The sequence below is a fragment of the Myotis yumanensis genome, unplaced genomic scaffold (genome assembly GCF_028538775.1).
Source record: "Myotis yumanensis isolate MYYU_CA2020_CCGP unplaced genomic scaffold, mMyoYum1.0.hap1 SCAF_4, whole genome shotgun sequence".
NCBI classification, from domain to species: Eukaryota; Metazoa; Chordata; class Mammalia; order Chiroptera; family Vespertilionidae; genus Myotis; species Myotis yumanensis.
The window spans coordinates 57,450,031-57,473,813 of NW_027223755.1; the positions used below are offsets into that span (position 1 = coordinate 57,450,031).

The 23,783-nt window shown below is 36.8% G+C and overlaps 1 pseudogene; it reads left to right on the top strand.

The window, feature by feature from the left end:
* LOC139009431 (small ribosomal subunit protein uS17-like) overlaps positions 1-23,434 on the top strand; it is a 41,837-nt pseudogene extending 18,403 nt beyond the window's left edge.
* Positions 23,435-23,783: the final 349 nt, after the last annotated feature.

The window sequence follows — 23,783 nt, forward strand, 5'->3', positions numbered from 1 at the left end:
ATTAGCATCATTAAAAATAGCTACAATATGTATTAAGTCCTTGAGCTATACACTTTTCTGTAGCTAGGGTAAGCTTTAGTAAAAAGTTCAATTATAAAACTTTATTTTTAAAATGTATAATAGACCCAACTATCTATTATTTATCAATTCTTCACTTTTTTTTTCTGAGTTAAATGTATAATAAATTAAATATCTATATCCATATCTATATCTATATTTAGTTACCTTTAGGTATAAATAGATATAGGTAGATAGATAAAAAATAGGATTCAAAAGATTTTATTTAGCTCAAATTTTTTATTCCTTCACACCTAACTAAATGCCCATCTGTAAACGCATATGTAAGTCCATTAGGTTCACAAATGTCTTTGCTTCTTTTGGGTTAGTGTGATATTTATGTTTAATGTTTCTGTTTCAGGTATCAACAGCTACAGAATAAAACCATTAAAATTAGTGGCTCAAGATCACAGTAATTTATTATTTCTCATCTTTCTGAGGATTAGTTGGATGATTCCTCTGCTGTCTTCCCTACATGTATTAGAGGGTCAGCTGTGCTGGAAGTTTTCTGGGGGCCTCGCTCACTCGTCTGGCAGTTGTCGCTGGTTATCAGATGGTGAGGGTTGGTTCGGCTCCATGTGGCCAGTGTCCTTACACAGCACCCTCAGTGCAGCATTCCAAGAGATCAATACAGGAGCTACAAGCTATCTTAGGGCCAAGGCCCAGAAAGTATGACTTCCCTTCTGCCATGGCAAGTCAGAAGACCATTTCAGATTACAAAGGGGGTTAGGTAGACTTCACTTCTTGATTGAAGTATAAAAGTCACATTGTAAAGGATCGTGGGAGGACCTTTATCAATCATCTTTGAAAACAATCTACCACAAAATGTATTTGAAATGCATGCAGTGGATAAAATTGTATGAATCTTGTAAAAACAGAAGGAGAGACTGCTATAGTTAAAAGGTGTCATGAGTTGATTGATTGATATAATCAAATAAACATATAAGTAGGTGATTCAAACTGGAATTCATAAAAAACATGGTTTCAAAGACCATATGCCAGGTAACAAAATAGATTCAAATAGAACATCTTCTCACAAAAATAAGGGAGGCATGATAAGAAAACATATGCATATCTAGTAATAATAAAGTCTTTTGAATTACATGGAGGGGGAGTAAAGAGTTTCTTAAGGAAATTATGGCAATTCCCATTAAAAGCATTCTGTGAACCATTATTTGAAAAAAAATCCTTACAAGTTCTCATGCACTGGAATGTATGAATAAGTACAAAATAGTTTAAATAAATGGATGAGGAAGTTTTGGTAAAGAGATGGAAGTTCCTCAGCAGAGATAGCTTGAAATGAGTTTCATAACATTTCAATGGTCTCAAATAATACGTCAATTTACTGACATGTGACACAAAGCCTGACAGTATAAGATTTGAGGTAGTTTCAATCAGAACTTCTGTGCCCCCCCCCCCAATTATTTCAATTTTCTCTCTTTTATACATTAATCATATCATCAGACTGGCTCCTCTTATGATCATAAATGGGTGCTCATAATAATAATTATCACACTGTATTACAATACACAGGTATTTTTTCCACTTTCCCCTCAATCCTAGTCATAGGGTTCAAGGAAGGATAGGCATCGGATTCAAGCTAGGCAAATCAGATGAGCCTGAGATTTTTGGCGGAAATATGGTTAAATGAATGACCTCATCCACTCCATTCAGAGTTTATACAACAGAATATAAGCTAGTGTTCTTGCTGCCACATAGTAGGAGGCTGGAAGATTGGAGCCAATTCTACAATAGTTAGCTGGATTTAGCTGATCCTAAAGCCTATCTCAGATTTTCTGTTCTCCTACACATGTAGCCCTTCCCTTTTTAAACCCCAAATAGTTTGAATTAAATTTCTTCTATTTGCAACTGGCAGTGTGGTGAGCATAGAATTGGAACCGAAGGATTTAGTGGGGTGATCTTAATGTAGAGTGACACCAAGCTACAACAACCACATGTCTTCCATTAGTCTTATTTGCTGCGAAGGACTGTGCATAGCTTCTCCAGTGCTAGAAGCACTGAGTCATGCTCTCTTACATTTCTTCCTCTGACCAAGCCTTTTCAATTTCTCAATAACTTAATCTTTAGAATTAGGAATCATATCATGTAATCTAAAGTTATTCAACTCTTATATTCTAATGTGACCTTATAATTTCTACTCCAGTTCACATTGTACTGACTTCTTAGTTTAGTAACTCTCATTAAATCAATTTTATATATTTGTTTTCCAGAGTTCTTTAGGCCTTTAGGAACAGAATTTCCTATAGACCTTATACAAACTTACCCCTATTTTTATTTGACTTAGAGATACATTTTTAGAGCTTGTTTGGAGGTTCTAGCAGGGGAGCGCAGCTACTTGTATACCCTTGACCGAAGACCGGTCCTCTCCTGGCGGGGGCGGGGAGGGGGAGCGGGGAAGGTCGTCCTCTTTGACCGAGCATGCAGCTTCGGGAGGGACGCACATGGATCGGTGAGGGAGGAGGGGGACACCCGCCTAGCCAGCCAGATCAGCCGAATCAACCCTGGCGATCAATGGGGTGACAGATGTCGCAGCCAGATCGCCCTCACATCCAGAGATACATTTTTAAAAGAAATGATCAGCAATTCACTTGTGGAGATACATAGAAGTATCTTATTAAAGAGTAGCCATATGATATCTGAAAAGTTAAAAGAGAAATTGAAAATGATGTCTGTGAATAGTTTTTTATATTATTGATTATTGACTATTGGAGGGAGAAGAAAATAACAATTCTCTCCATTCCATATATAATTTCAGAAACAGTATTCTAACAAGCATTGATTAACCCCCCCCTTTATTGGGTCATGAAAATATATTCCTCCAAGTGGAAATAGAAAGATAGACGCTTCTGAATTCAATTACTAGGTTATGTAGAGTTTTTAAATATAATAATATTGAGACTTAAATAAGATAATAAGACTTATATAAGATTACCCCACTAAATCCTTTGCTTTTATAAAATGACAACATTCATTGGCCTGAGGGGGGGGGGGGGAAGTGGTGTGCAAAATAAAAGTAATTTTATTATCCCTTAATTTTAGTGACAAGAAAGGTTGTTCTGTATCCTCACCAGAAGTTAGCATTGTCAGTTTTCTTTTCTTTTTTTTTTTTTTTTAACTTTTAGTCATTCTATTAGGTGTGTACAATCTCACTATTGTTTTAAGTTGTAATTTTCTAAAAATGAATATGTTTAGCATCTTTTCATATGATTATTTACTAGCTGTATATCTTGGTGAGGAGACTTAAAATGCTTCACCAATTTTTTAAGTGAGTAGTTTGTTTTCTTATTGTTGAGCTTTAAATGCCATTTGATATATTCAGGGTGGGTCAAAAGTAGGTTCACAGTTATAAATACATGAAACAGTTGATTCTTGTATTTTATTTATTAATGAATATATTATTTCCCATACAAACAATTGTAAACTCACTTTTGCCCCACCCTGTAATAGATGAAAGTCTTTTATCAGATATGTGTTTTTCAAATATTTTCTCCCATTCTGTAGCTTGTCTTTTCATTCTATTACAGTGTCTATCAGAGAGAAGTTTTTAATTTTAATACAGTCCAAGTTATTGTTTCCCTCATGGATCATACTTTTGATGCTGTATTTATAAGAACATTGCCAATCCTGATATCACCTAGATTTTCTCCAACACTTCTTTAGACAAAAATTAAAACAGGTTAAGAAATCTATTCACTGGGAAGCATGGGTAATTTCTTTTTTTAAAAAATATGAAGGATCATTCAGAGGTTAGATCTGGGAACTTTGAAGAATAATTTCCTTGCAATAGAACTAGGACCGAATAAAAAAAAACGGTGACTGGTTGGTTTTCAGAATCGTTATGGACCAGTAATTGCTACATACTTCCTATGATCTGCCATTTTGAGTGGTGGGCCAAAAGGGGTTTACTGTTGTTTGTATGCAAAATAATACAATGATTAATAAATAATAATGCAAGAACAAACTCTTTTCCACATACAGCTATAAACCTACTTTTGTCTCACCCTTTCGTTTTGCTGTCCTTTTCAACTGACTCAGCACTATATTTGGGTTTGCAGAAGGCATTTATTCATCTTGTAAGTCTACTGGTCATTAGGGCAAGATAATCTGTACCTGAGGGGCTTCATTTTTCTACTGAGTCTAGATTTAGATGATGAGATCACAGGCTTCAACCTTGAGCAGAATGGATAGTATTTTGGGAATATTAGAAAGAAGTTAAGTAAAACATAAATCATATCAGTCTACAATAAACTGTAGATTTACCTACCCCTAAGGTAACATGCTGCTGTTTTGCTGGGGTCCAACCCCAGCAGGTCCAGGGATCCCCAAAGGTGTGGACGGAGTCGGCGAAGAAGGAATGACACAGAGACAGCGTTCAGTTGATCAGTAGCCTAGCTAGGATCTCTAGCCAAGTTCTCCAGCCAAGTTCTGGTCTGGATCTCCAGCAAAGTTCTGGCTAGGATCTCCAGAGAAGTTCTGGTCAGTACCTCCAGCGAAGTTCTGGTTCTAGGTTCTCTTGCCAAGTTCTGTAATCAGGTTCTGTTCAGGTTCTCCAGCCAGGTTGTGTCCATGTTCTCCCGCTAGGTTCTCCAGCCAGGTTCTAGCCCAGATCTCCAGTCAGGTTCTCTTGCCATGTTTTCTTGCTAGGTTCTATCTCTAGGTTCTGTCTCTAGGTTCTTCAGCCAGGTTCTCTCGCTAGGTTCTATGTCTAGGTTCTGTATCCTGTTGTCTTGTTACATCTGTATTTATACCAGTTGATTCCAATCCTATCAATCTCTATTCCAAAGGTTAGGGCGTTTCTTATCTCCATTCCAGGGAGTAAAGATTATGTAGCTTAAGTTTGATTGTTTGTAGTTAAAGTGATTAACTACCCGCCTGGCACTTACTTAAGGGGTTTTATCCCCTCCCTAACTTCAGGGAAAAATCCCTACCTGGGGAAACAACCTTTCTCGGAGAGGTGATCTTGGTTAAAACACATAGCACCAAGAAGGTGAGCAAACATATTAAGAACAGTATACCATATACGCCAGGTCCCTTGAAACATACGCTGTGCAGATGTTTCTTCCCTGCAGCAACTGTGTCAAGCAGCAAGGATGGACTGGCTCCCAGCACTGTTTTTTCCCCAGTGGTATTAACCATTTCCATTTCCTTGAATACTGATTAACCCGGTGACTTGTTTAAGTAATGGTAAATAACACAAGCAACAGGGTACCATTTCTAACACAAGTCTTAAGAAAGGCAGTCTTAAGAAAGAAGGTCTGGTGACTTCTGCTTTTACTTGCTGGGGGAAACCAGCCAACAGGTAGTAGGTATAATCACCTTGAGAACCCCATGTGGTGAAAGCTTATTTACCAACATTGATAAGATTTTTTACAAAAGAATTAAAGTTCAGACCAAACTGAAGGCGGAGTATCACCCATCAACCAGAACAAACTTGCCAGCCATATGAGTAAACTCATTTTGGGAGTGAATCTTCCAGCTCCTTTTGAGCCACTCCTGTTAGTACAAAGTGGAGCAGAAATAATTTATCTCCATGGACCCTGAAAAATTTGTATAATTGTGAGCAAACAAATACAATGGTTTAAGCCATTGGGCACTGGATAGTTAATTACATAGCAAGAGATAACCAAAACACTATTTCTAATGCTTTTATTTTTCATGTCCCTTTATCTATTTGGTGGCTGATAGAAAATATTTCAGACTAGATATCTCTCACTAAAACACCACAAACAATCGGTAGATAGTCTATCCCCTATTATACATTTATCACTGACAGATTTTCTCTCTCTCTCTCTCTCTCTCTCTCTCTCTCTTTTCTTTGTCTCTCACTACTATAGATAAAAATATGTATATATAGTTTTTCACAATTAAATATCTAATATTTAAAAATAAAATTACTTGTTAATTCAATAGTAAATATGTAGTGATATGGTTAGAATGCTCAAATGTAATTTTTTAGGAAATAAAAAATGACATTCAGAGGAATATACAAATGATAAATGTAATCAATTTTGCTACTTAACAGTCAACACTTGTATTTATGCATAGTGGTTTTGTTGGGAATAATTTGTCACCAGTATTTTCCAAAAGAAAGCATCACATTACAGATTCCCAGAGTTGACAGAAGTCCTTGAGCATCCTCATACATAGTTATGCTTTTTTGAAGTATTATGTAAAACCTCCCCAACCTCTGCTAACCCAAGTAGTTAAAATCCTTCAATAATCCCATTATGTAGAAGCTTACTTAATATCAATTTACAATGATCTTGTAGATTATTAATGAGGATATTGTTATATATTTATTATATGTGACAGTTGTGCAACTATTTGTAAATTGGGCAGTGTATTTTGTTCATGGCAAGTCATTAAAATAATTTAATTATGTTTTACATTTTCCCTTTATTGGCTCAATTCCTATCTTAAATTATTAATTATTGGATTCTTTAGGCTTATTTGGTTATGAAATGACAGAATCATTCTCTAAATTGAATACATATGGTGGATATCAGTTGAAAATATCTATTCAAATACAATGAGAAAAAAATCAACTCCTGTGTACCAATAAATGAATCCATGGGAGATGTCTTATTTAAACTGCAGCTCTAGGTATCACAGAAGCAAACATTTTTGGATTTTTTCCTATGGTAATGTAGAAACTTCTAAAATCTCTCAAAAAATATCTGCCTATATCTGTTTCCAAATGCACTATTTTGTATTTTTCTTTATACACTGGAAAGTGCTCATGTCATAAATATACAGATCGGCAAACTTAAAAAGAGAAGAGCTATGTAGCCACCATTGAAATTAAGAACAATAATGTGGGCTACTCGAATCGCATGCTGTGTCCTCTTCTAAACATTACCACCCCCCACATTGTCCTAGAGTTATCACTACCCTAATTTCTAACACCATGGCAGACGGTGAAATGTACCAAGGTAGTATCATAATTTAAGTATTCTTTTTGTCCTTTTTTTTTGCTAACACTATGTTTGTAAGCTCCATCTGTATTATGTAGTTGCAATTTGTTCCTTTGCATTGCTGCACAGCATTCCATTTTGTGAATACAACAAAATGTGCTTTTCTTTCTATAGTTGATATTGAATAATTTATGTTTTAGCACTCGTTAATAGTGCCGCTATTAGTAATTTGGTATGTTATTTCATGATAATAAGCATACTTTCTTCTCTGGCCTGTACTACTTCTTTTGCCGGTTCTACAATCTGATACCTCTATATTTTAATTTTTTAATGGTAGGTTTTGTAATTACTCCAACTTTGCTGTCCTTTCTCAAGCCTTAATAATTTTTTGCCTTTCATCTTTCCATATATACTTTAAGTTAGCTTGTCTATTTCCATAAAAAAAAATATCCTGAGATCTAGATTAAAATTTTATTAGATATGAAGGTCAATTTGAAGAGAGTTAACATCATTGTGTTACTAACATTTGTAATTTATAAATTTTGTATATGCCTCCATTTCTTTAGTTCTTCTAAAAAATATTTTGTAGTATCTATAATAATAAAAGCATAATATGCTAATTAGACCAGACGTCCTTTCGGACAAAGCTGGGGCTGAGAGGGAAGCCTGGGTCTCAGGTGCCTGTGGGCAGCAGGAGGAAAGCTAGCCCGGGTCCTGGGTGCCAGAGGGAAGCCAGTGCCAGCAGCTGGGGGAACGAAGGCCTACTCTTGCATGAATTTCGTGCATTGGGCCTCTAGTGTAAGTATAAATATCTTACACATTTCTGCTAAACTTATTCAGAGGAATACAATGTTTTTTGTATATGGTATAATTCATTTTATTTCCATTTTTCTTGTATACATTCTGATATACTGGAGGTTATGGCTTCAACATATGAATTTGGGATGAGGGGTACAATTCGGTTCATAACACATATATTAAATCTCCCATCTCTTTCCCACATACCTCTTTTGTCTTTTTCTGTAGTTTTCATTCTTCCTTTGTGTACATTTGTCTATATATTTTCTACCAGTTAACAATCCTTTATTCTTTTGTATTTAATTTGTGTAACTTTATTAAGATGTAATTTATATTAAAAATATTAATTTTAAGAACACACATTGAGTTTTGACAAATATATACACCTGTATATAACTACCACTCAATCAAGATATAGTACATTTCCATACCACAAAAACTTTGACTTTTCTTTTGTATTTTTATTCACCAATATGTTTCTCTTTTTCATGAAAAATACCCCTTCACCATGTTACCACTAAAATCTCATGCACTCAGTCCTTAGGTTCAACATCCAGAAATGGTAAACTATGTCAAGTGTGCTATTAGCTGTTCTTGGTCTGGAGACTTATAAACCAAAAAGATGCTATGTGGCCCTCACAGTTCCAGTTTATATTTGTAAAAGAGTTATAAAAATAAACATAATGGCCCGGCCAATATCACTCAGTGGTTGAGTGTCAACCTATGAACCAGGAGGTCATGGTTTGATTCCTGGTCAGGGCATATGCCCGAGTTGTGGGCTCAATCCCCGATGGGGGGGTGTGCAGGAGGCAGCTGATCAATGATTCTTTCTCATCATTGATGTTCTATCTCTCTCTTTCCCTCTCTGAAATCAATAAAAAATATTTTAAAAAAATAAAAACAATGAATATGCTCAATCAAAATGTGAGAAATAGAGATACACAAGAGACAGAGATTAACAGAAATAATGAAATCCCATTAGGCAAATTGAGACACTTTCTCCTTGAAAGTAGCTCCCAAGTCTATTGCTTTCACAGCTTTTGCTTCTGCCCTCTAGGAGGTACATTTTTAATATTATATTCTGGACCACCTTTGAATCAATATTGGAGAAGTCCACTGTTTGGAGGGCTGGACAACTTCCTTAATGTGCTACTACCTTCTATAAAGGTTTAGAGGGGTTTTTGTTTTGTCGTTTGTTTGTTTTATACCTCTTTTACTCTTAGCTACAACATTTTTGTCATTTCAACTCTCTCATTATCATGCGATATCTATATATATAAAAGCCTAAGTGACCGTTATGACAGAATGACCAGAATAACCAGTCACTATGATGCGCACTGAGCAGGCAAGCAGGCAAGCAGTTAGGACAGAGCAGGCAGGCAGATGAGTGGTTAGGGGTGAGCAGGCAGGCAGGCGAGTGATTAGGGACAAGCAGTGCCAGATTGCAAGAGGGCACAAGCCGGGCTGAGCTACACCCCACCCCACCCCATGCACGATTTTCATGCACCTGGCCTCTAGTTTTAATATATTTGATTTCAGTTAACTCTATCAAAAACCATATGCACATTTTTTCAATGATCTCCTCTTTCTCTTTCTCTGTCTCCCTTCCTCCCTTCCTCTTCTTTCTGTTATCACAGGTAATTGAGTACATATTTTCAGTTCCCTCTCTAGAGTTGTTTTGAAGAGCTTAAAAAATCTACTAGGCAGCAAAAAAAAAAAAAAATCCATCCAGAGATCTTAACCATAAGGTTACAGTATTCCCTTAACTTGGTTTTGCCCTGAAGCTTTCTCATAATAACAGCACACCGGAATACATCTTTGCCCTAAAGCTGTCTTCATAACAAAAAAATTATTTTAATGTGAAGAATTTTTATTTTTTAATGCTAAAGTTTGAGGAATGAATTAACTTTCTATTTTATATTAGTTACTAGAGGCCTGGTGCACAAAATTTGTGCACTGGAGGGGGAGATCTCTCAGCCCGGACTGCACCCTCTCGCAGTCCAGGACCCCTCAGGGATGACCAACTGCCGGCTTAGGCCTGCTCCCCAGACATCCCTCTCACAGTCTGGGACCCCACGCTCCTTACCACCCACTCTCTGATCCTTACCACTTGGCTTGTTGTTTCTTAGCACTGCTGCAGAGGCAGGAGAGGCTCCCACCACTGCCACTGAGCTTGCCAGCCATGAGCCCGGCTTCTGGCTGAGTGGTGCTTCCCCTGTGGGAGTGCACTGACCACCAGGGGGCAGCTAATGCATTGAGCATCTGGCCCTGGTGGTCAGTACGCATCATAGCAACTGGTCGGTCTGGTCATTCCACTGTAAGGGTCACTTAGGCTCTTATTACATAGATATTTGCAAACAGAGCTCATGTTTTCTTTTAATACTCAACACAATCAGATAATAAAAGTGAACTCCCACCATTATTTTGTCTCAAAAGTTCTTGCCCATTAGTACAACTTTACTAAATGCATTTTTATTCCTTCTAAGTTGTCACAGGTAATAATTTTACCAAGTGTTTCAATATATAAAATGCAATCAACACTAAATATTGACCAAATATGAGTAACAATTTTGTAGTCTCTTATAAGTTTCCTTGTTACCTCCTAGCTAGTCCCAAAGCTAATATTTTGCTGTTATTGAACTACTTCATTTCTAGGTGCAAAATCCTGCTTTAAGAATTTGCTGCTGCAAAAATAGTCTGTGCAATGAAAATATTAAGTATCATAATGATAAAACAAGTATTTTTATTTCACTCACTGGTCTGCAGAAGACTTGCAGGTCAGTTAATCAAGACTGAGATCAGCTGGGATTCCATGTTTTAGACTATGTATTGATTGGACTTGCCTTAGTGTTGAAGGTTAGGGTTTAGAACTGTCCCACATGAATTCTTATAACTCAATAAGTAAAATACAAAAAACTTGCATAAAAAATGAGCACAAAATAGACATTTAACCAAAGATGATACACAAATGGTTAATAGGCAATTAAAAGATGTTCACAGTCATTAGTCATCAGGCAAAGACAAATAGAAATCACAATGAGAAAATATTACACACTACAATGGCTAAAATTCAAAAAGTCTAACACTACCAAGTGACAGTAAAATCTATACTAATAAAAGGGTAATATGCTAATCAGACCAGAAGACTTTCAGGGAGACCTTCCGGACAGAGCCATGGTGGCGGGGCCGAGGCAGAGGCTGTTAGGGGCGATTAGGCCAGGAGGGGAGGGCAGTTGGGGGTGATCAGGCTTGTGGAGGGGCAGTTGGGGGCGATCAGGCCAGCAGGGTGAGGGAAGTTAGGGGTGAGCAGGCCAGTGGGGGGGGCAGTTGGGGCTGAGAAGGCAGGCTGGGGGGCAGTTGGGAATGATCAGGCTGGTGGGAGGGGACAGTTGGAGGCAAGCAGGCTGGCAATGTGGGGCAGTTGGGGGCGATCAGGTCAGCAAAAGAGGGACAGTTGGGGGCGAACAGGCCGGCAGGCAGAGTGGTTAGGGGTGATCAGGCAGGCAGACAGGTGAGGGGTTAGGAGCCAGTGGTTCCAGATTGGGAGAGGTATGTCTGACTGCTGGTTTAGACATACCGGCAGTCGGACATCCCTCAAGGGGTCCCAGATTGGAGAGGGTGCAGGCTGGGCTGAGGGACACCCACCCTGTGCACGAATCTCATGCACCAGGCCATTAGTTCTTATAAATTACTGGTGAAAATATTAAAATGAACAACTACTTTAGCAAACAGTTTGTCATTTATTATAATTAAATGTGCACTTCTTTAAATTAGCAGTTCCATAATATATGTTCTAGAGCTTGCTCACACTGGCCTCACAAGAGTTTCATGTACACATCTCTTCTTGACTCCACCTTCAAGGTGTGATAATAAATCCTATCTGTCACTTTTTACATTTATGAATTAGAGGACATTATTTGATCTATGCTTTGGTCTTCCATTTGTAATATAGATATAACAACTAGTTACCTATTTCTTAGAATTACTGTTATAATTGAAATAGTTAATATATGTGAAATCCTTACTTTTGCACCTGTCTTGAGTGAACACTCATTATAAGATAATTTAAATACACATATTTACATTGTATGCTTCAATACATAATTATTTTAGGATAAATTAGCAAACATTTTGAAATTTCAAAATTATTGTTTTTTTTTCTTTATTATGAAACCCTCTCTCATAAAGAATATTACCAGGATTAAAACAAAACAAAACAACAAAAATATATTTGAGAAGTGAAATCCTATTTGTTCATTCTCACTGCTGAAGGGTACTCATTTGTATGTCTATACCACCATTCATTTATTTTACTGTAATGGCATTTAAGTTATTAAAACTCATTTGCAACTTTAAGTAACTAATTCAAAATCTGGGCTCATTCTGACCAACTTCCAAGTAAATTCCTTGCTGCTAGAAAACCAGTTTTCTCAGTTTCTTCTTAAAATAATCTAGTACTTCTCTGAAGCAATTCATCCTACCTAGAATATCCTCATTTTTTATTTTACTTCTGAAATCTTATATATACTTGAATAAGACCCAGATATATAACTTTTACTCTAAAACCTTACATAGTTCCGATGCTTCACAATAAACTTTCCAAAATGATACTACATTAGCACAAGTCTTGGTTGAAATGTCATCTTCTCCATGAAATTTCCTCAGCCATTTTTTTATATTAATCCCCATTATCCTACTGTATTTGTTCTAAGGCACTTATTTCCTTCTAGCACACTAATGAAATTTATGTAGTAATATATTTTTGTATATATATTGATATATAAGCATATATGCTTACATGTGTTGGATTTGGATTACCATTTTAACTCCCATTCTCCCCTCCCCTTTCCTCTGATAAACAGTTTTACTTTCTGTTTCTATGTATTTTGCTATTCTAGATACCTCATATAAGTAGAGTCATACATTATTCATCCTTTCATGTTTGGCTTATTTCCTTTGGCATAAGGTCTTCAAAGTTTTATCCATGTCGTAGCATGTATTTGAATTTCATTCTTTCACAGGCTATTGTATGTATAGACTACATTTTGTGTATCTGTTCATCCCTCAATGGACATTTGGATTGTTTCTACCTTTTGGTTATTGTGAATAATACTATTATGAACATGCATGTCTGAGTGCCTGATTTAACTTCTTTTGTTTTTACTCAGAAGTGGAACTGCTCTATGAAATGATAATGCTATGTATATATTTTTAAGGATCCACCATACTATTTTCCACAGCAGCCACACCATTTTATATTCCCACCAGCAATGCACAAGTGTTCCAATTTCTCCACACGCTTGCCAATACTTGGTTTCTATTTTTTTGTTTGTTGGTTTGTCTTGTCTTTTTTTTTTTTTTTTTTTTTAAATAATCATCCAAATGGGTATAAAGTGGTATCTCACTATGGTTTTGATTTTCATTTCCTTAATGATTAGTGATATTAAGCATTTTTCATGATTATTGGCCATTTATATATTCTCTTTGGAAAAATGGCTACTTAAATCTTTGTCCATTTTTTAAATAGGCTATTTTATTATTGTTGAATTTTAAAAGCTCTTTACTAGTATATATTTGGGGTCTTAATCTCTTACCAGATGTGTGCTTTGCAAATATTTTCTCTCATTCTGTGATTTGCATTTTACTTTGTTGATAACGTCCTTTGATGCATAAAAGTTTTACATTTTGATGAAGTCGAAATTGTCTATTTGTTCTTTTCCCCTGTACCTTTGGTGTCATCCTCCAAAACGATCAGAAATGGCTTTTCTCTAATTTACTGGGAGAAATAACAATTCTGGAGCTAGAGCTGCAATTCCCAAGTCTTTCTATATATTGTTTCCAGCCTATATCTATTACCAATTTGTAAGTAAGGCAGACTAGCTCTGGAAGTAGAATGGAACACATTACACAGTGAAAGCTATAGGCCAAAAGAGTGGGATATATATTTCATAAAGGCATTAGGCACTAAATGCACAAGATTTGAAGTCCAACAGACCAAAGCCAGTTCTATCTATTCACGTCACCTCCAGCAAGCTTTGCAATTTCCCAGCCCAAATCCAAATTACCCAATCTCTAAAATGACAACACTCACTCAAAGTTATGTAAATCACTTAGTGTAATTCTTGGCATCTACTAAAGGAACTCTATAGATGCTAGCTAAAACAACTATTGGAAACTGTCACGCGTATCTCATTTATCCTCCCATTACGTATGGCATATTAGTGGCATACAGAAGCTAAACAAATGCTGTGGTTTAACTATATAAACATCACTGGTTCACATTGAAATGCCTCTGCTGCCTCTGTACAGAGAAAAGAGACTGGCTGACTTTTCTGTTATCACCTAAGCTCTGTTTGAAGTGCTTATCATATGCATGTGATAAACTTATGAACTAAAATTAGTTAAATCTATTAGAACAAAACATGACAAAATATAGCTGCCATAACCACAAATTCATGATAGTTGTATGATTTCTTAAATAACCAAACAATTTTGCTGCTTAAACTAGAGGGGGCACTTGGGAACTAGAAGAATACTACATAGAGACAAAAGATGAAATTTACTCTATACAAAATTGTCTTAAATTTGGATATTTTATATTGGCTTTTGTTGTTGTTGTTAATTCTCACCAGAGAATATTTTTCCATTGATTTTTAGAGAGTGCAAGGGAGGGACAGAGACTAAGAGCAACATCAATCCATGTGAGAAAGACACGTGGATTAGTTCCCTCCCACATGATTGAGCTGAAACCAAGGCACATGCCCCTGACCAGAATAAAACCCTGAACCCTTAGTCTGCGGACCAACGCTCTGTCCACTGAGCCAAACTGTCTATGGCTACATTGACTTTTTGACACTTTTTCTGAAAGCTCTATGGTAATATAATCCAATGTACTCTTTTGACTGTTATTTTTACTAACAAGTGAATTATTTGTTTCTTGTGTAAAATTAAATTGTGTTTTAATCAAAGAAACATTATTTAAAAAGTCAATTATTTTTCTTATTTTAAAAGTAATACTTGTACATTGCTGAAAAAAGGAAATCAAACATAATCCCATTATCTGGTGGTAGCCACTATTAATACATCAGTGTATTTTCTTTTTATAGGTTTTAATATTTTAGTATTAATTCATAGAATCATATTGTTTGCATCCTCAAATAGCATGTAATATTATAATGTAAGCCATTCCCTAGGCCATTATTTTTTAAATGTGATTTTTCATAGCTGCATAAAATTTCATTACATGAAAGTACCATAATTTACTTAATATGCTACTGCTGGAATTTCACCATTGTTGCTGTTATAAATAAAACTGATTTAATCAAAAGTCTTAATTTTGAACAACAATCTAACTGAAATGAACTTAGGCAAAAAACAGACCAAAAGTATTTTATTTAAAAAAATACTAGTATATCTTATGTAACTGACCAACTTCTACCAAAACAACAACACAGGAGAGGTACATGGCAGGTTTCATGAATCATTGGGACCAGAATTTAAATTCCTCCAACATTTGATTCTCACTTCTGTGATATTATAATTTATGATAAGAAATTGACCTTTTTGGTCTTCCTCCCTGTTTCTGGCACAGAGCCCCTAAAAGCTCTGGGGTTTCCTAAGCAATAAGAGCACTAAAAGTGTCTTTTGTTACGTTAATTAGTGACTGGGAAGCACCATAAATTTGCAGGATGGTTGCCAGGAGAACCAACCATGTGTATTCTTACTACTTTCATCTCCACCTGTGTACAAGATACCAGACATTATTGCTAATAACATCAGATTACCTTTGAAAAAATTAGATCAAGGAGCTATTTTTCAAAACCCTTTGGCTAGCATCCTTCAGAATATTGAATGCCATTTGATGATGTAAGTGAGAACATATAAAATAGCTCCAACAACTCTTTAGTAGGAAGGTACCACACCAGCCAGACAGCTGATTTTGGTCAGGTACTGTATTTTGCAGATGAGAAATAATAATTAGAAAAATTTAGATCTAACTATTACAGCATCCAGACCTTATCTTACCTCCCTTTTTTCTACCTTGGGAATTAGAATTGATGCTTCAAAAGCCCTCAGAACTGCCAAGAGTTCTACAATATGGTTGCATATTAGAATTAAATGTGAATCTTTTAACATTATCTATGATTGGCCCTAACCCCTGAAATTGTTGTTGTGGAGTGAAACCAGGTATCCATATATTTCAAAAGCTCTAAATTTTATACAGAATTGAGATCCATTAGCCAAGGGACCAAAGCTGTCATCAATTTAGAATTAGCTCAAGGTTGCTTGTATTTCATAATTTTTATTATCTTTAATATACAACACATTTTTGGGGTGGAAATCGCTAATTCATCTAGATTTACTGAATGTTACTTTTAAAAATCTCCCTCCAAAATCTACTATGTGTTTGACTCATCTTATTTATTTACATCAGACTCTTTGTTACATGCTGGGTGAAGTTCCAAGTATTTACCAGCTGATAAAGTTCTATGGTGAAGAAAGAAGGAGCAATCCACTTTCTCCCTCTGTTCATAAGCAACACTGCTTTTCTTCTAATAGATTACAAAGATATATCAAAACAATTTGCCCATAAAGTGTACCTGAATGCTATAATGTTGGCATTTGGCCAAATTATATTGAGAAACTAAATATGGTTGAGAAAATTATTATTCCCCAACCTTGAAAACTTTACAGACTGTTGAACACTAAAATAGGGCAATATTTCTTTAAAATAGCTAACAACAGCAAGTAAAATTAAATAATATATCCTCCATCAGTTCTCAAGGAAAAATAAATCTACTTTGTCCATTTACCTCAAGGGAACAGTTTAATTATATTTCCACTAAAGCTGTCCTTTCCAAGCTTATATTTGACTCTCTATAAAGCCCAAACTCGGTTTCTTTTTGGAGTCCTAAAATATATACATATGGATATAGGAGTCAATAATGTTTTTTAAAGTAATTCATGTTATTGGTAGAATAATAATTAGTTCATCCTCAATGCTGTATAGCAGAGGTCAGTACTTCTTTTCTATAAAGGTCCAGATATTAAATTTTTATACTTTGTAGCCAGACAGGTTCTCTTATAATTAGTCAGCTGTTTTGTGGTAGCACAAAAGCAGCCTTAGGCCATATATAAACAGAAGGATGTGGCTGTGTTCTAACAAAACTTTATTTACAAAAACAGGAAGCAGGCCGGATTTGACCTGCTGGTTTTAGTTTGCTTACTGTCCATTCCCCTTGAAAGGGAACTGGCAAACCCCTAGAAGGCCTCCCTAATCTACCATGGTATTCATTTGAGTGAGTGATGAGATATGTAGAGCTCAAAAAAACTGAGGCATGCACCACAGACAGGGACCAAACAGAAAGAAGTCATTCCTTTGAGGATTATCTTACCAGGGTCTAAACTGATTTTGAGGACAGCTAAGAAAGTAACATATTTATGCTGAGGGCACTGACTACTTATTAGTAGTATATAAAAAATTTTTATAAAAATTTGTGGAATATGGCAGAAGAGGCTTATTCATATTAACTATCCTATCTAATAAAGAAGGAATATGCTAATTGACCCTCACACCATTGCAAAGATGGCGGCACCCACAGCCAATAAGGAGGGAATATGCTAATTGACTGCCCCACCCTCAAAGATAGCAGCACCCACAGCCACAAGATGGTGGTGCCCAGTCCCCTCAACCCTGCCGGGGTGGGAGGTACACAGCAAGGTTAGGCCTGCCTCCAGACACCCCCAGTCCCCTCAGCCACCCAGCTGCCCAGGGCCGCCCGAGGTCAGGTAACCAGGGCCAGCCGAGGCTTGTGCTACTGGCAGTGGCAGCAGCAGATGTGTGACGGAGCGTCACCTTCCTCTGATCGCCGGGTCATCTCCTGCCCCTGAGGGCTCCGGGACTGTGAGAGGGGGCAGGCCAGGCTGAGGGACCCGCCCTCTCCAGTGCATGAATTTTCATGCACCGAGCCTCTAGTTAGATTAATAAAGAATAAAGATACCCCTAATGCCTTTATAATTATCCAGTTACATAATAAATTTTATTGCCAGATTTGTTTGTAGATGTTGAATTAACATGAGCAAAAGAAAACTCTTTTATCACCAAATTGCTGAGTTTGAAATATTGGATTCTATAGAAGCAGCATGCCCATGGACCATGAATAATCTTCGCCTATCTGATGATTTAAGTTACTTCTGATTTACTTTGCAATTTACAGGGTCACCCTAATACACACTTGCAACATTTCTAACCATTTTTAAAAATATATTTTATTAATTTTTCACAGAGAGGGAGAGGGATAGAGAGCTAGAAACATCGATGAGAGAGAAACATCGATCAGCTGCCTCCTGCACACCCCCTCCTGGAGATGTGCCTGCAACCAAGGTACATGCCCTTAACCAGAATCAAACCCAGGACCCTTCAGTCTGCAGGCTGATGCTCTACCCACTGAGCCAAACCAGTTAGGGCTCTAATCATTTTTTTAAGTCTTAATTATAGTTTTGCTTCATCTTGCAGGGGAAATCTTTATGGCTTTTTATAGTTACACTAGAGGCCCGTTGCAGGAAGATTCCTGCAATAGGGCTTCCTCGGGCCTATTCCTGCAAGAATAGGGCTTCCTGAGGCCAGAGCGAAGCATCTCTGCTGCCTCGCTCCCTCCCGTCTTCGCCACCTCGCTCCCTCCCATCTCTGCAGCCTCAACAACCTCCCTTCTCTGCTGCTTCGCTTCCTCCCATGTCCGCTGCCTCGCTCCCTCCTGTCTTTGTTGCCTCGGCTCCCTCCCTTCTCCACCACCTGCTCCCTCCTGTCTTTGTTGCCTTGGCTCCCTCCCATCTCCACTGCCTGGGCTCCCCTGCTTCTCCGCCGCTTCTCTCTCTCCCTTCTCTGCTGCCTCACTTCCTCCCGTGTCTACCGCTTCACTCCCTCCCATGGCCACTGCCTTGCTCCCTCACTTCTCCGCCACTTCGCTCCCTCCAGTCTCTGCTGCCTCGCTCCCTCCCATGTCCGCTGCCTCAGATCCACTCCTGTCTCCGCTTCCTCAGCTCCGCTTCCTTCTCCGCTGCCTCCACTTTGTTCCCTTCTCCGCCACTTCGCTCCCTTCTGTAGCGCTTGGCTTCCTTCTACGCTGTCTTCAGCCTTCACTCGGAGCCTGTGTATGCAAATTAACCACCATCTTTGTTGGGTTAATTTGCATATCACTCTGATTGGCTGGTGGGCATAGCAGAGAGATGGTCAATTTGCATGTTTCTCTTTTATTGGTGTAGATATTATTTTAAATTTATTTTATGTTATAACTAGAGGCCAGTGCATGACATTCATGCACTCGGGTGTGGAGGGGTTCCCTCAGCCTGGTTATATAAGAAATCCCTAGCACTGCTGGGGAGGCTAGAGAGGCTCTCACCACCCCACCGCCACTGCACTTGCCAGCCCTTAGTCTGGCTTGTGGCTGAGTGGCGCCTCCCCTGTGGGAGCACACTGACCACCAGGGAGCAGTTCCTGTGTTGAGCGTCTGCCTCCTGGTGGTCAGTACACGTCATAGCTACCGGTCGTTCTGTCGTTTGGTTGATTTGCATATAACCCTTTTATTATATAGGATAATCTAAGTATAATACGGTCACAGTTTTTTTTTCTAAAATTTTTTAAATGATTTGAAAATGTCTCTATTATAAAGATCAAAAACTTGAATAAATGCCCATTTCATAGTTACCTTTTAAGTACATCAAAGTATTGAATGAAATGAAAAACACTGAGGAGAACTCATCATCTTCCTGTTTTGTGAACAAATTAGCAAGAGAATTATTCAAATTAATTTTCACAAATTAATATTGAATGATTAATCTGTTCCTATTGTTAGAGTAAGCTATAAAGGCCTTCCTTTTAAATAATTATCACCTACTATATACTTAGATAGAATTTTCTCTATTAATATAATTCCTCAGAAATATACTAAATCAATAGTAAAAAATTGCTTTGTGTTGCATGATGAATTATTTTCTTCTTTTAAAATAATTTTTAAATGTATACATTATACAAATGAATATGAATGAGTTAATGGTTACCGTCAGTTGGCAATAAAAATATATTCAATGTTATAAAGTGTAGGTAGGCAATACAGTAAAATATCACTAAAAGCAGGATGTAAAATTAATCCTTTACTCTAACGGCTATAAATTATAAAATATTTGAAGACATAATTTTTCAATGCAATCATATTTATTAATAAACATACTGTGCTTTATTTATCTGCAATGTGATCTGCTAAAGTATTTGGGCAATTTTTATTGTCATAAATAGTTTAATAAATGTTAATCTAACATGTTTATAGAACTCAACTGCTAAATAAAATTTGTTAAATACATGGAGTAAATCCCAATATCAACCAGCCTTTCCTGTGGTTTTAGTTTCCTACTAGAAGACTGAATTAATGCTGCTTTACTACCTATTCAATTTTAATTCAGCTGTATCAACTATACTATCTTAAAGTTGCTCTGGTTCCCAAACATTATTCCTAAAGGTTTATAGACCCGATATTTTGAGTTGTGTAGCTCTTCACAAGTGCTTGTAACAAAAACATAGAACAGCACCTGAGATTAAATATTAGTTTGGTAGCTCAGTATCTAAGAATCTCAACTCGATTGCTGAGATATAAAAGAAAACAGTGCACTAGAAATGGTAACATCACAGGTGCCCCTGGATTTTCATTTCCTACTAAAGGAGTCACAGAGCATTTAGGAAGAGCTGCATAAAAGTTAATGTACTATAATCCAACACCATATCTGAATTAAATTAATTAATTAATTTTTTTGTTTCATCCATATGTTGAAGCGCTTAATTTTTAATATGGTCTTCTAATAATGGAATAGGAAGCAAGCATTCTTCTGTTTATCTATGCATTTCAGAAATATTTATCTAAATGCACAAGTCCATGGATAAATATTTTTAACTCTATATTTAATTCTCAAAACAAGAATATAAACAAATGTCTGAAAAATATAATTTTGCTTTTCTCTTAATTTCATTATTTAAAGATTATATATTAACAAAAAAATCTGGTTAAAAAAATAGTTCTCAAACTATATGACTCCAAGACTTCTATAAAGCTACGATAATCAAGATAGTGTATCATTAATAAACAAATGGACAAATAAACATATGTAATGGAAAATAATTTAGAAATATATCCATATATATTCTGCACGATTATTTAAGCAGTATTTTATATACACTTAGATAAATAACTCCAGCTCATGCTAGAGAAGTACATGGTGTCATTTTATACGCATGAAATAAAATCCCCAAAAATAAAAAAATAAAAAATTTGGGGACATTCATGAAACTTTCTGTCTCTAAATTCTACTTAACACAACTGACATCACTGTATTTTCAACATTCTTAACTACTTCTGGGCATAAGTCTAAAATTTGCCTCCCTGACAAGATAAGCAACTTTAATTGGAAACAATGATGCTCACTTTGGTGATGAAAATATGAATTTGCTTGAGCTCAGAAAAACAGCACTTTTACCACAGAAATTCATGAAGGTATTCTTTACTTTAAAAAGAGATAGCATGCATTTCAATATACTCTATAATTTGAGTAAATACATGTCTAATAAAGGATATGTGTGTAAATATGGAGTTTAATTTCATATTGCACTGCTCGATTGACTTTGAGTGTTCATGTGATCACCTGCTCAGAAATTTCTGATTAGCTCATGTGAGAGCTTTTGACCTATGAAACGTATTAAAGAAAAATTGGGTTGTATGGTACAAAGTGGCAGATTTAATTGATAATCTGTTTTACATGTTTTATTTATTTTCCACTACTGAGAAAAAGATTTCCAAAGTTCAGTAAAGGTTCACAGAAATTAGAAATGGAATTTTGATTTTGCCTAATGACATAAGGACAGTTACCCTGGCACTTTTTCCTTAGCAGTGTGAAGATTATCCATACCTACTGTGAACTTCAAAGTTGCTATTTCCAGGATTCTTCACTTGGCTACAGGTCACCAAATGTAAAGTATATTACATACAACCAACAGCCCTCCACAAAAATAACCTTAATAGGAAACAAATATATTAACAATTTCATTTTCCCTTTTTCTAAATTTTCTACTCAATTGCTTCTGTTTTAAACTTTGCAAACAGAGTTTTGGCTTTTTATGATGCAGAATTGAGAGGTAATGAGAGGAAGAGTATTAATAAAATGTGCTGGTATATTCTGTAGAGAAAAGTTGAGCAAGGAAAGATAAGCTAGAAATTCTTGACACAGGAGGTGTGGATGGCTCAAGTTGACAGGGGTGGGATGAAGTGTTGAGATTTCTGTGAGAACACATTCTGTAACATAGATTTTCAAGACATTGGACAGTGAAAATCTTATATCTTTAGAAAGAGAAAAAGAATTTGCGAGTTGAGATAAAGGGATTTTGTAAATCTCATGGATTTCATATTTGGTTCCCTGGGTCATAGAGCCCTTGGTATAACTTTGATAGACCAAGAAATTGTTCATTTTCTCAGTGGCACTGCTTACACTGTCTTTGCATATCTGCACTTGTCAACCATTACTGAGCAAGCGTGTTTAAAGTCTGCTTTGTAATACCTCTGTTGGGAACAGAGGATGGCTGCATCTCAAACTCCAAGGGTGAAAGAGAGGTTGTATCTACTGGTCATTACTGCCAATTGCCTAACATATAAAAGAGGGAGACAAGTTTCCTCACAGACAGAGAAGAAAAGGTATAGTCAAATCTGACTGTTCTAAACCAATGCTGTGAGTGGAAGGCAGTAGAAATTTTTGAATCACTGCTTAAATTTTTATAAGTGTATAAGGCAGTGACCTCATTAGCAGAGAGCTGGAATACCTATTCAGGTGAGATATGAAACTTGCTTTATATCTACTAAACTTAAGAAATTGAATATTGCTATGGTCAGATCACTTTGAAGTAAAAAAAAATAGTTTTTCAGAGTTTATATTTAAATAGTTTTTGAAAGTTTATATTTTTAATGGCCTGTTAAATTATTTTTCCTATAAAAATTCACCAGTGAATAGTCTCAAAAAGTGATGATCAAAGGGATAGATAACATGGCATTTTGAAAGAAAAGTAATTAAATAATAAATTAATAATAAGCATTAACTTTATAGAATTAGGAAGCTTCTTTGACTTTTTTTCAAGTGGCCACGAAGTAGGCAGACATTCAGACAGAGCGAGCCTACCAAAAGCAGCCCACCATCATTCAAAATAAGAAGAGGGTCCTCCTTGGAGAAACTGGCAAGGAGAAGCTACCTCGATACTACAAGAACATCGGCCTGGGATTCAAGGAGACCATTGAGGGCACCTATATTGACAAGAAATGCCCCTTTACTGGTAATGTCTCCATCTGAGGGCTCATCTTGTCCAGCGCAGTGACCAAGATGAAGAGGCAGAGGACCACTGTCACCCACCGAGACCACCTCCACTTCATACGGAAGTACAACCGCTTTGAGAAGCACCACAAGGACAGGTCAGTGCACCTGTCCCCTGCTTCAGAGATGTCCAGATCGGGCGACATTGTCACCCTGGGTGAGTGCCGCCCCAGAGCAAGACTGTGCGCCTCAACGTGCTCAAGGTCACCAAGGCCCCCGGCACCAAGAAGCAGTTCCAGAAGTTCTGAGGCTGGATACCTCCCCCCCACCCCAACAAAATAAAGTGATTTTCTCAGTCACAAAATGAAATGAAATAAAATAAAATAAAATAAAGTTCTTTGAATATTTCTTCTCTCTAGGAGATCCAAACATTTTATTTACTGACGTGTTTAAAAAATACTTACCAATCCTATATAATAAAAGGCTAATATGCAAATAGACTGAACAGCAGAACAACTGAACAGTTGCTATGATATGAGCTGACCACCAGGGTGCGCGTGTGGAACATGGCGGGCATCTGCCACAGCAGGATGGCGGAGCAGGTGAGCAGGGGCACCATACCAAGGTGGGGCACCAGTTGCTGTCATTGAGGCGAAC